Source organism: Vespula vulgaris, chromosome 2 (genome assembly GCF_905475345.1).
Source record: "Vespula vulgaris chromosome 2, iyVesVulg1.1, whole genome shotgun sequence".
Classification (NCBI taxonomy): Eukaryota; Metazoa; Arthropoda; class Insecta; order Hymenoptera; family Vespidae; genus Vespula; species Vespula vulgaris.
Window position 1 is genome coordinate 16,407,558 of NC_066587.1, and position 10,000 is coordinate 16,417,557.

Here is a 10,000-nt window from a genome sequence, read left to right on the forward strand (position 1 = left end):
TAGGCACCATACTCTCTCTTTCTCTTTCTCTCTCACTTACTCTCACACTCAACGTTCGTATTCTCCATATATTCATTTCTCTCTCTCTCTCTCTCTTCCTCTCTTTCTTTCTTTCTTTCTTTCTTTCTCTGTCTCTCCTTCATTCACTTGCTCACTCTTATCCACAGTTAGATACGTGAATTTATTCGGCACACGGGATAGCAAACGTTTCCTATCTCTCTCTTTCTCTCTCCGTCTGTCTGTCTTTCTGTCTCTCTCTCTCTCTCTCCTCTCTCTCCCTGGTGGAATGTTTACTCGTCCGTCCTCATTCCCTAACTCTCTCTTTCTCTCTAACTCTATCTCTCTCTCTATGTCTGTTTCCTTAACTGATGCCGGAACCCACCAAGGGAGCATAGTTAATTGCTGGATGATAATTACTATTATGATTCTCTATGTATGCATAACTACATTTAAGTGTAGGTTTAAGCGTACAATTATTATATTTGTCATATATCCATATAAAAAAGAATATATATATATATAAAAGTATATAAAGATTTATAAATATTTTTCATTTATAAATATTACATTTAAAATCGATGATAATGTAAAGAATAAAATGTAATATATATAAATTTTATATTTATTAAATTTTATATCAGATTGTGATATTTTGATATGTTTTAGTTATCATCGATTAGACGTATGGAATTTTTCTAATACATATGTAATCGATCAAGATTTCCTTTTTATTACTTTCACTATCATTGTTACAAATATTTATAAACCGTTTATCCTTATGCACCTTTATAGGACGATCGTATGACGCCAAAACGCGAATAGAGTGAAACTCGATATTTGCACTTCCTCGATTAGTCGTTTAACAGTATTTCGAAAGAGCAACGTCATTCACAATTGATTTTATAAAACGAGTACACAAAGCTTTTAAGCATTGATTTTATTCGTTAGCATTTACGAAACTGAACGTGTAACCAACATGGCTTTTGGAAGTTGTACGTTCGTTCTTTTTTCTTTCTTTCTTTTCTTTTTTTGTAAACATTAAAACAGATTACTATCGATAAAACTCAGAATTCTTTATTATATAACTTTACTTTCTATTTCGTAAGTTGAAATATGTATATATATTTTTTTTTGAATAATTCATTCAACCAAAAGGATTAATTTTTATATTTCGACAAAGATTATAACGTTTCGTCGACGGATCTTCGATTTATTGTTAGAATCGTCTCTCTCGTGTTTTCAATTTTTTTTTTGTTTTTATTTCTTTTTGTTTACTTTTTATATACATATACCCGTAGACATATCACTTTGGAAGAACATATGCGAAGAGACAAAAAGAGAGAAAGAAGAAGAGAGAAAGAGACAAAATCGCCAATGACGATGTCGATATCACGAAGCTTACACACGAACGAATTCAAATACGCGAAAATGCTCTCTCTCTCTTTCTATCCACTCTATCACCCCTTTTTTTATATATATAAACGCCTTTGCGCCTCAACGATTTCGACGTACACGCAAAAAATGCAGGAAAACTGGACAACGACGACAATTTATATGCGTTTCTAGAGATTTTTTGTGTGATATAAAACTCCCGTTCTCAATATACCACGACGACGAAAAAGAATACAAACGATTTGAATGGTAGTATTTATTTTTGTATATAATTGCGATTAATTAAAAAAAGGACAATAAATCGATGAGATGCTATTAAAAATTACCAGGACGAATATCGTTCGAGCATAAATATATATTTATCGTACGAATATATTTATGTGGGTAGATATACATATGTATTATATGTATATATATATGTATATATCACTTGTCTTTTATCGAAGAAATGAATTTTCGTTAAAATCTCCACGGGATAATCTCTATTATTAAAATAAATAATCAAATATCTCAATTGGAGAGACGCGAAGAGAATAAATGTGGATTATTGTTAAAAACATTTATTATTGATATATGTTGGTATTGATAAATAATTTTATTATATTCATATTTAAACGAATACTATGGTGTTTTATAATATTTAATACACATATTGTGTGCGTGTGTATGTTTGGATTTTCAGTAAAAAAAAATATTACAATTTCGCTAGAAATTTGGTATATATATATAGTAGATTATTATACTATTGGTTTGGTCAATACAATAGTATACTACAATGTAATAATTCAGTGCACACGCACGCACACACACACTAATTTTTCTATGTTTGAATTTCCAATATCTTTTAATGCCAATTGCGTAATTACGTATTACCCAACTCAGTATTATATACACGACTCAATAAAACGTAAAAAGAAAAGAACAAAAGAAGAGAATATAGAAATCACTCATAAAAAAGAAATTCCCAAATTCATATAAAATGCATTCAAAAAAATATATATATATATTTTTTTTAGAAATATTATAGATTAAAAATCGTGCTCTCTCTCTGTAAACTTTAGTGTACATAAAAAAAAAAAAAAACAATTTATCGTCGGTCCTAAAAAAGAAACAAGAAAATATGAAAAAAAATTCCTACTCCGTGCATCCATATTCTCCTATTAATCTGCATTAAAAAGAAAAAGAAAAAGAAAAAGAAAAAGAATAAAAAAGGAAAAGAATAGAAAAAAAAGAATAAAAAGAAGAAAAAAAAAATAATAAAAATGAAATAAAACTCGTCCGATCGAATGGACCCCTTCCGTCTCCGCTTGTTTCGAGGTCGCGTCGGCCGATAAAATCTTTTTCTCCCTTTTTGTTCGGGGAAAGTGCGCTCAGACACACGTTTATATTCAGCTATATATATATATATATATATATACACACACATACACACACAAAACACAATATAACACACACATATATATACGTAGTAAATATAGTAAATAGAAGGGAGGAGATTTTGGGAATACGAGGGATGCTTGAGTCACTTGATGACGCGTACGAATTTTCTACCCTTCTCTCTCTCTCTCTATCTATCTATCTATCTATCTATCTATCTCTATCTATCACTATCTCTCATTCGTATGCCGTGTGACTCACTTCTGAATTACGAGCAGCTCGACCAACCGTAGATTCATTATCGTATTATGGCACCCTTCGATATAGATCAGAGGGGAGAAATCGGAGATACTACGTTCGATCTGTTCGTTCTGCGGAAGCACGTACATATCTTCTGTCAAGGTGATGGCATCGTTTCAACAATCAACTGAAAGACACGAGAGAGAACAAGAGAAAGATAAAGATAGAAAGAGAGATCAGATGGATCTACGAGACGATTAAAACATAGCATTCTTTTCTTTCATGTACTTCTGAAACGTGAATATATCGAATGACTATTCGATAACATTCAATATCTATGCTAAGTCTCTATATATGTGTATATATATATATTTGTGTATGTAAAGAAACAAGGAAATGTAGACCAAACGGTCAAGTGAGGATTAACTGATTCATTTGATCGAGTCATTTAGCGATTAGAATTAGTTCAACTAAGAAAATTATTATACAAACGCGAGTTCTAGCTTTAACAACGCACAGATTTATTGTCTAAACTTCTTGTGTTAGAATAACGATAACAATGAACGTTTATTTCATTCGTTCAAGAGGATTCACATACGTATGTCTAAATACAAAAATTACAAGTTTGCTTTATTATACAAATTTGGAATGTAAAGTTTCTAAGTAATTATAATAAATCGATTAATCCATTCCGAGACAATTTTGATCTGATTTTTTTTCCCCTTTTTTTTTGTCTCCATCAAACTACGAGTTACCAAATTGTAAAACTACGATTAGAGAGTACGAATAGTCACGAAAAAGAGATAGATATGCCAGACAGTCGATTTTAAAAATCGATTAAAAACTTTCGACTCCAGCGAAGTAGGTATATACAATATATCATCATATTTAGCGAAGAGGTAATTGTAAGATCGTTAAACTTCGCAGTTAACGAGGATCGATGAAACTATTTATTTATTATTAACGTCGGTATGTAGTTATGTATGCCGAATGATCTTTATCATCACCCTATTATCTCCAATAATATGTCATTCTTCCATCTCTATCTTTCACCTACAAAAAAAAATAAAAAAAAGAGAGAGAGAGAGAGAGAGATAAAGAAGAGAGGAAGATAGAGAGAAAGAGAGGGTCGTTTAGAAGTAACGACTCTCCGAGTGACTAAAGGGCCATCGCTAGGCGTCACGTTGAAATATAATGGACACGCGAATAATTAAAAGTGCACGAGGGCCTTTATTCCGCATTAATGAAAGGAAAATTGCTATGATCTTAAAGTGAAAAAAAAAAGGGAGAAAAAACTGCAAAAAAGAAAGAACGAAAGGAAGAAAGAAAAGCGAGAAAAAAAAAGAAATGAAAGGAAGGAGGGAGACAGAGAGAGAGAGAAAGAGAGAAGAAAGAAATATATAGAAAAGGGAAAAAAGAAAACAACGCAAGAGGAAAAAAAAGGGAAAAAAATATACGAGCTCTGAGCTTGGGCTCAGGTCTGGTAAGAAAAAGGTCTTTCATTTCCACAGCGCTCACTCGAGGCCAATTTAATTCTTCGGAAAGACCAGACGGGGGATGATCAAGTGCGAGTACGCGCTCCTCCACAACTAGTTCCTCCCCTTCGTTTTTATACGCTCGGTTTATAACGCCGGACAGCAATATTTTCTCCCCCAGAATGAAACGTTATACGACCAACACCGTGTCCCTCATACGCGAAGAATAGCCGATTTTATAATTTAGGTTATAATAACTGGACGTTAGCAGTTATATATCATCCCCGAGGCGCTCTCGTTTCTTTATGATTATCATGATTTTACGCATTAACATTTTTTTAATTAACATTTACATTGGCTAATATGTAATGCGTCTTTATCTATACACGGGTGTATATATTGTTCGTGCTTCTTCGTACGAGTAACGTGCGTCCTCGAATTTTGTAACATTTTATTAACGACGGTTTTAACATTAATTAGTTTGAAAAGAGAATTCAGAATTTATAATTGTATAGTTTTATTTTGCTGCAGTAAGAATTTATAATGCAGAATTGTTTTTAACGTTAGTAGAATTAAATAAAAAATTTGAAATTCTTTTTTCTTTTTATTTTTACTTTTCTTTTCTTTTTCTTCTTTTTTTTTTTTTTTTTTTTAACAATTCATTAAATAAGTTCACGATGAAAATTTGGAATTTAGAGTTGTAACGTTGATCGACTAAACGAAAAGAACGGTATTTATAATTAAAAGTTACAACGTATAATAAGTTCGATTAGAATTTAAGAAATTTATAATTGAAAATATTTTATATCAGTTTCATAATAAGAAACTTTCGAGTTTTAACATTAATACATTTAAATGATGACATACAAATTAAAATCAATAATTGTAAGGTAAATAATTTCAATGAGAATAAACAATTTCGAATTAAACATTGTTAAATATTATTAAATCGCATAAAAATCAACAATTTATAATTAAAGATTGTAACAACGTTAACTCGAATTAAAATTAACAATTCGTAATTAATAATTGGCGACGTTAATAATTTTCAATAAAGAATTAAATGCAAAATTTACAATTTACAAAAACTGTGCGAACGTTTTAATTTCAAATGAATTTAGAAAAATAGTAATAAAATTATTACAATTCCTGATTTTCCTTCTTCTCTTTGATAATTTTACTTTCGTTCGATGTATATGCGTTATAAATATATATACATACATATACACGTATACTCTTTGTGTCTCTGTTCTCTCTTTCTCTCTCATTTTGATCGACTTCTTTGATTCATCCCTCGAGCATTAACAACGTCTGACACTTCTGACGATTGAAGAAGAATTTTACTTTGAAAACTCATTGGAGTATGAAGGAAGTACTCAACGGTTTCGAATTATACCACCACTTTCCGAGGATTCTACGATGTTATTTAACGAAACGCGTTCGAGGAAGTACTTAACAGACTTCGAATTCGCATAACCGGGTAACTTTAACGAGTTTATTACGTGTACTCGAGGAAAATACCAGCCGTTAAATTATATTCGCTTACGCTCGTGAAAGATGGTCTATTAAAGGACCTCGAATGAGAAAGTTAGTGATAAAGGATGGACAATGTTATGGATATCGTGTACTATGAATTACAAAAGAGAGAGAAACAGAAAGAAAGAGAGAGACAGAGAAAGAGAAAGAATCTAGATTACGATCGTAAATAAAAAGAACACCTGATGCCACCATTTTTTTTGTACGCTTATCCTCTTTCTTCCTCTCTTAAAAAAAGATAAAAAAAAGATAACAAAATTATTATTTTCTTTTACGTAATTGAGCCGGTAATTATGAAAATGGTCTAAGTGGAGAAATTAAAAAAGAAAAAAAAAAGTAAATTAGTATATTACGTAATTCATGTGACAATTTGTTCCAAGTTTGTAGAAACAAATTTGTTTTAAGTAATAATTTATTATAAGCAACGATGATTTCGTTTGTCATTAATAAAATTCAATTTATCTTTATTTCGACAATGATCCAGATCAATTTGTCATTTTATGTAAAAGTAAGTACTGTAAGATCAGAGATCAATAATTCGCAGAAAGTATTATTACGTCATCTGGTAAAAATGATTCAGGGTTAAATTTTTAAGTTTCATATAAATAATATTTATTTTTTAAAATCTACTATATATATATATATATATATATTTAAAGCTTTGCGATTTAAATAAAATTTAAGTAATACTCTCAAGAAATATGAAAATTGAAAAAAGAAATGTATAATTTATTACTTCTCAATGTAAAAAATTCACTTTATGGATTATTGAATATTTCCTTTTCTCTTTTTGCCTTCATATCTTCCTTCGAATTTTTTATTAATTTCGAAAATGGTTCAGAAGTCATTTTATATACATACGTATCGAAATAGAATGCTTTATCTCGTACAATATTCTTAGAATTTTTAAATCGTATAAAAAAGAAAAAATATTTCTCGAAGAAATATGAAAGAAGAATAAGATAAGGAAAAAAAAAGGAATGATTAAGAAATAAAATAAAATATAAAATAAAAAAGATTAAAAAAAAGAAAAATAGAAAAATAAAAAAGAAATAACGGAGAAAGTTAGACGAATAGAATAAAGAATTCGAAATGATCGTTATAAAGATGAACGATTCGTAACAATTCGTGCTTACAAAGCTGGAAAGCTTCGTGACTCTTGCAAGGCAGTGATTTGATGTAATTTCAAAGCGAGCGAGCGACGGAGCGAGCGCACGCGCGCATATGTACATGCGCACACACATATATGTCGTTTCTCGCGAATGGCAGGTAATTTAGAAGAAAGGGAATTTAACCGAGCGAAAATCGTGTTTCGTAATCTAATAAACCGCTAAAGCTTTTGATCGGATACGCGTTCAAGTTTTTTGATAGCTGAATTAAAAACTCTATTCAACTTTTTCTAATTTATTTATATATTTATATATATATATATATATATATATATATATATAAATATATTTATATATATATATATATATAAATATATTTCTTTTTAATTTTTGATCGAAGAAATTATCCTTTTATATACAGAAAAAAAAAGATTGTTAACAAATCGGCGATTAAACTTGAAAATTAGAAAAAAAATTGTTGGCATTTATTCATTAAAGTAACATATACTTATGTATATTATATGTACGTATATATATATATGTGTGTGTACGAATAAATCGGCACTTTTTCATTTTTTTTTCTTTCTTCGTCGTTTTATATCTACTGTAAAAAACATTATAATTCAAATCCAAATTAAAAGAGACGAATTCGTAAGTTATCCATTTTATCTTAACAAAGTCTTCTCGTCGAAGCTGTATCGTATTTTTGAAAAATGAAAAAGATCTTTTGATTGTCCTTTATCCTCCTCATCATTTTATGTTTACGGTAAGAGAAAAAAATAAAAAATAATTAATAAAAAAATAAAAAAATAAAATAAAATAAAAAACGAAGAAAAAAGATGTAACCCCTCCCGTATCCAACTCCACCAAGTTCCCCGTAAACCATCACGCAATGTTTACATTTTTACTTCTATCTTCTTCCCGTTAAAGAAAGATTATTTTCAGCTAGCTGATAGGGGTGTATGCCGTTGGGTATAGGTTAGCAAGAAGCTAAGCGAGCGTGAGAAAATTACACGGAGCACCCCCCGCTACGTGCTACCGTCGTGAACGGATGGATATTCGAAGCATACCTTCAAGCAAGAGAAGAGACAAGTACTAGCACGTAATAATATATTCTTCGTATAGAGAGAGAGAGAGAGAGAGAGAGAGAGAGAGAGAGAGGGCAGTTTCGATACGAGTCGAGTTGATCGAGTCAACATGGCGAACGAAATTCTCGACTTTCTTCCATCCATCTTCTTTTCTCGCGAAACTACGAACGACAATAAATAAATAAATAAAAAAAAAAAAGAAAGAAAGAAAGAAAAGGAGAAAGAAAAAAGGAACGGAAAAACTACAATACAAAAAAAAAAAGTTAAAAAGAAGAAAAACATCAGAAATGAACGAAGGAAATGGTTAGAATAGAATTATTCAGGGAAAGATAAATTTTTTCGTCGCAGCACCGAAAGAGGACGGAGGAGATTGTACGGATAAGAAGATCTCTTTCTCTCTATTTTCTCTAAAAGATTCAATGAACATCAGCGAGGAATAAGGAAACTCATTTAACCTAAGAAAAAAGGTGGGTGAGGTGGGTTGGTGGAAGAGGGATAGGGGGGAGGGGGCAGGTGGCCAGAGGAAAATGTAGAAGAAATTTATCTTGGTCCTGCTGAAGCTAGCTAAAGACTTTACAAATTCGCATGTTTCTGCTGACACGTAAATGTGTGTGTATGTGTGTGTGTTGTGTGTGTGAGAAAAGGTGATGTTGGTTCGAATAGCTCGTAAGTTGTAAATGATTTAAGGGTACACGAGAGCTGACTACTGGCTTACCTGCCGCTTACTTTACCCTTCTTTTACTTCTTCCTTCTCTAACACCCCTTTCTCTTCGCTTTTGGTACCTCCTCCCCCTCCATTCTCTTTTTTACCCCTGGTGAAACGTTAACACCGTTTTTACACGGTCGAGCGCGCTTAAGCGAAAAAAAAGAAAGTAAAAAAAGAAAAGAAGAAAAAAGAAAAGAAGAAAAAAGTAGCGGACGAAGACCTGCAAGAGAGAATGAAAATCCTTAGAAAAAGGTCTCGCGGGGGGAGGGAGCTTGAACCGGGTGGACACGTTTAAAAAAGAAAGGACCTATAAATTTACGAGGTGAACTTCGCGAAAGCTATCGCACCTTCGAAGTCCACTTTGTACGGTATGATAAGATTATATATATATATTATATTATATATTATATATATATATATATATATATATATATATATATATGAAGTTCGTGAAGAAATAAATCACGTTCTTTATAATGTTAGAAAAGATATTTTCTAAGATTATTTCTTTCGTATATATGTCACGTAATAACAATAATAATGACGATGATGATTATGATGATGATGATGATGATATTGTAATAATGATAAATAAAATATATGAATATGACTATACAAAGATAAGAAAATGATGAATGATAATATTAAATAATGATGCTAATAATAATAGAAATACTAATGATTCTAATATAAAGAAAATGTAAAGTATGTATTTTTTTTTATCTCTCGTTAGTTAATGGAGAAAGAAAAATCGCGCGGCATCGATCGAAGCTTCCATTGCGTTGTGTGACTTTCCTTTTATATTTAAACATCTATATTTGTATCGTTGTACGATATACGTTATCCCTGTTACCTCCAATATAGATAATATCCGTACTTATCCAGGATCCGTACTCATACACATACACACACACATATATATACTCTTTCACATATTTGGACTACGGAAAAGCATATAGGTACGTGTAAAATTATATATATACACAAATACATAGGTGTATCGAATTTTGGATTGACTTTCAGTCAAAAATTTTCCAATTTTCCTTTTCATTAAAATACACGTGTCATTTTCATTGA

At 30.8% G+C, this 10,000-nt stretch overlaps 1 protein-coding gene across 12 annotated transcripts in view; it reads right to left on the reverse strand.

Annotated features, from left to right (window-relative positions):
- The window catches only part of LOC127061895 (uncharacterized), a 54,386-nt gene that overhangs the window by 27,005 nt on the left and 17,381 nt on the right, over nt 1-10,000 (reverse strand). The window contains exon 2 of one of the 12 annotated variants that reach the window (XM_050989378.1): nt 8,933-9,143. The exons of the other annotated variants lie outside the window; for them this stretch is intronic. The gene's annotated coding sequence lies outside the window, so the exon portion shown is untranslated. The remainder of the gene's footprint in view (nt 1-8,932; nt 9,144-10,000) is intronic. 12 annotated transcript variants of the gene reach the window in all.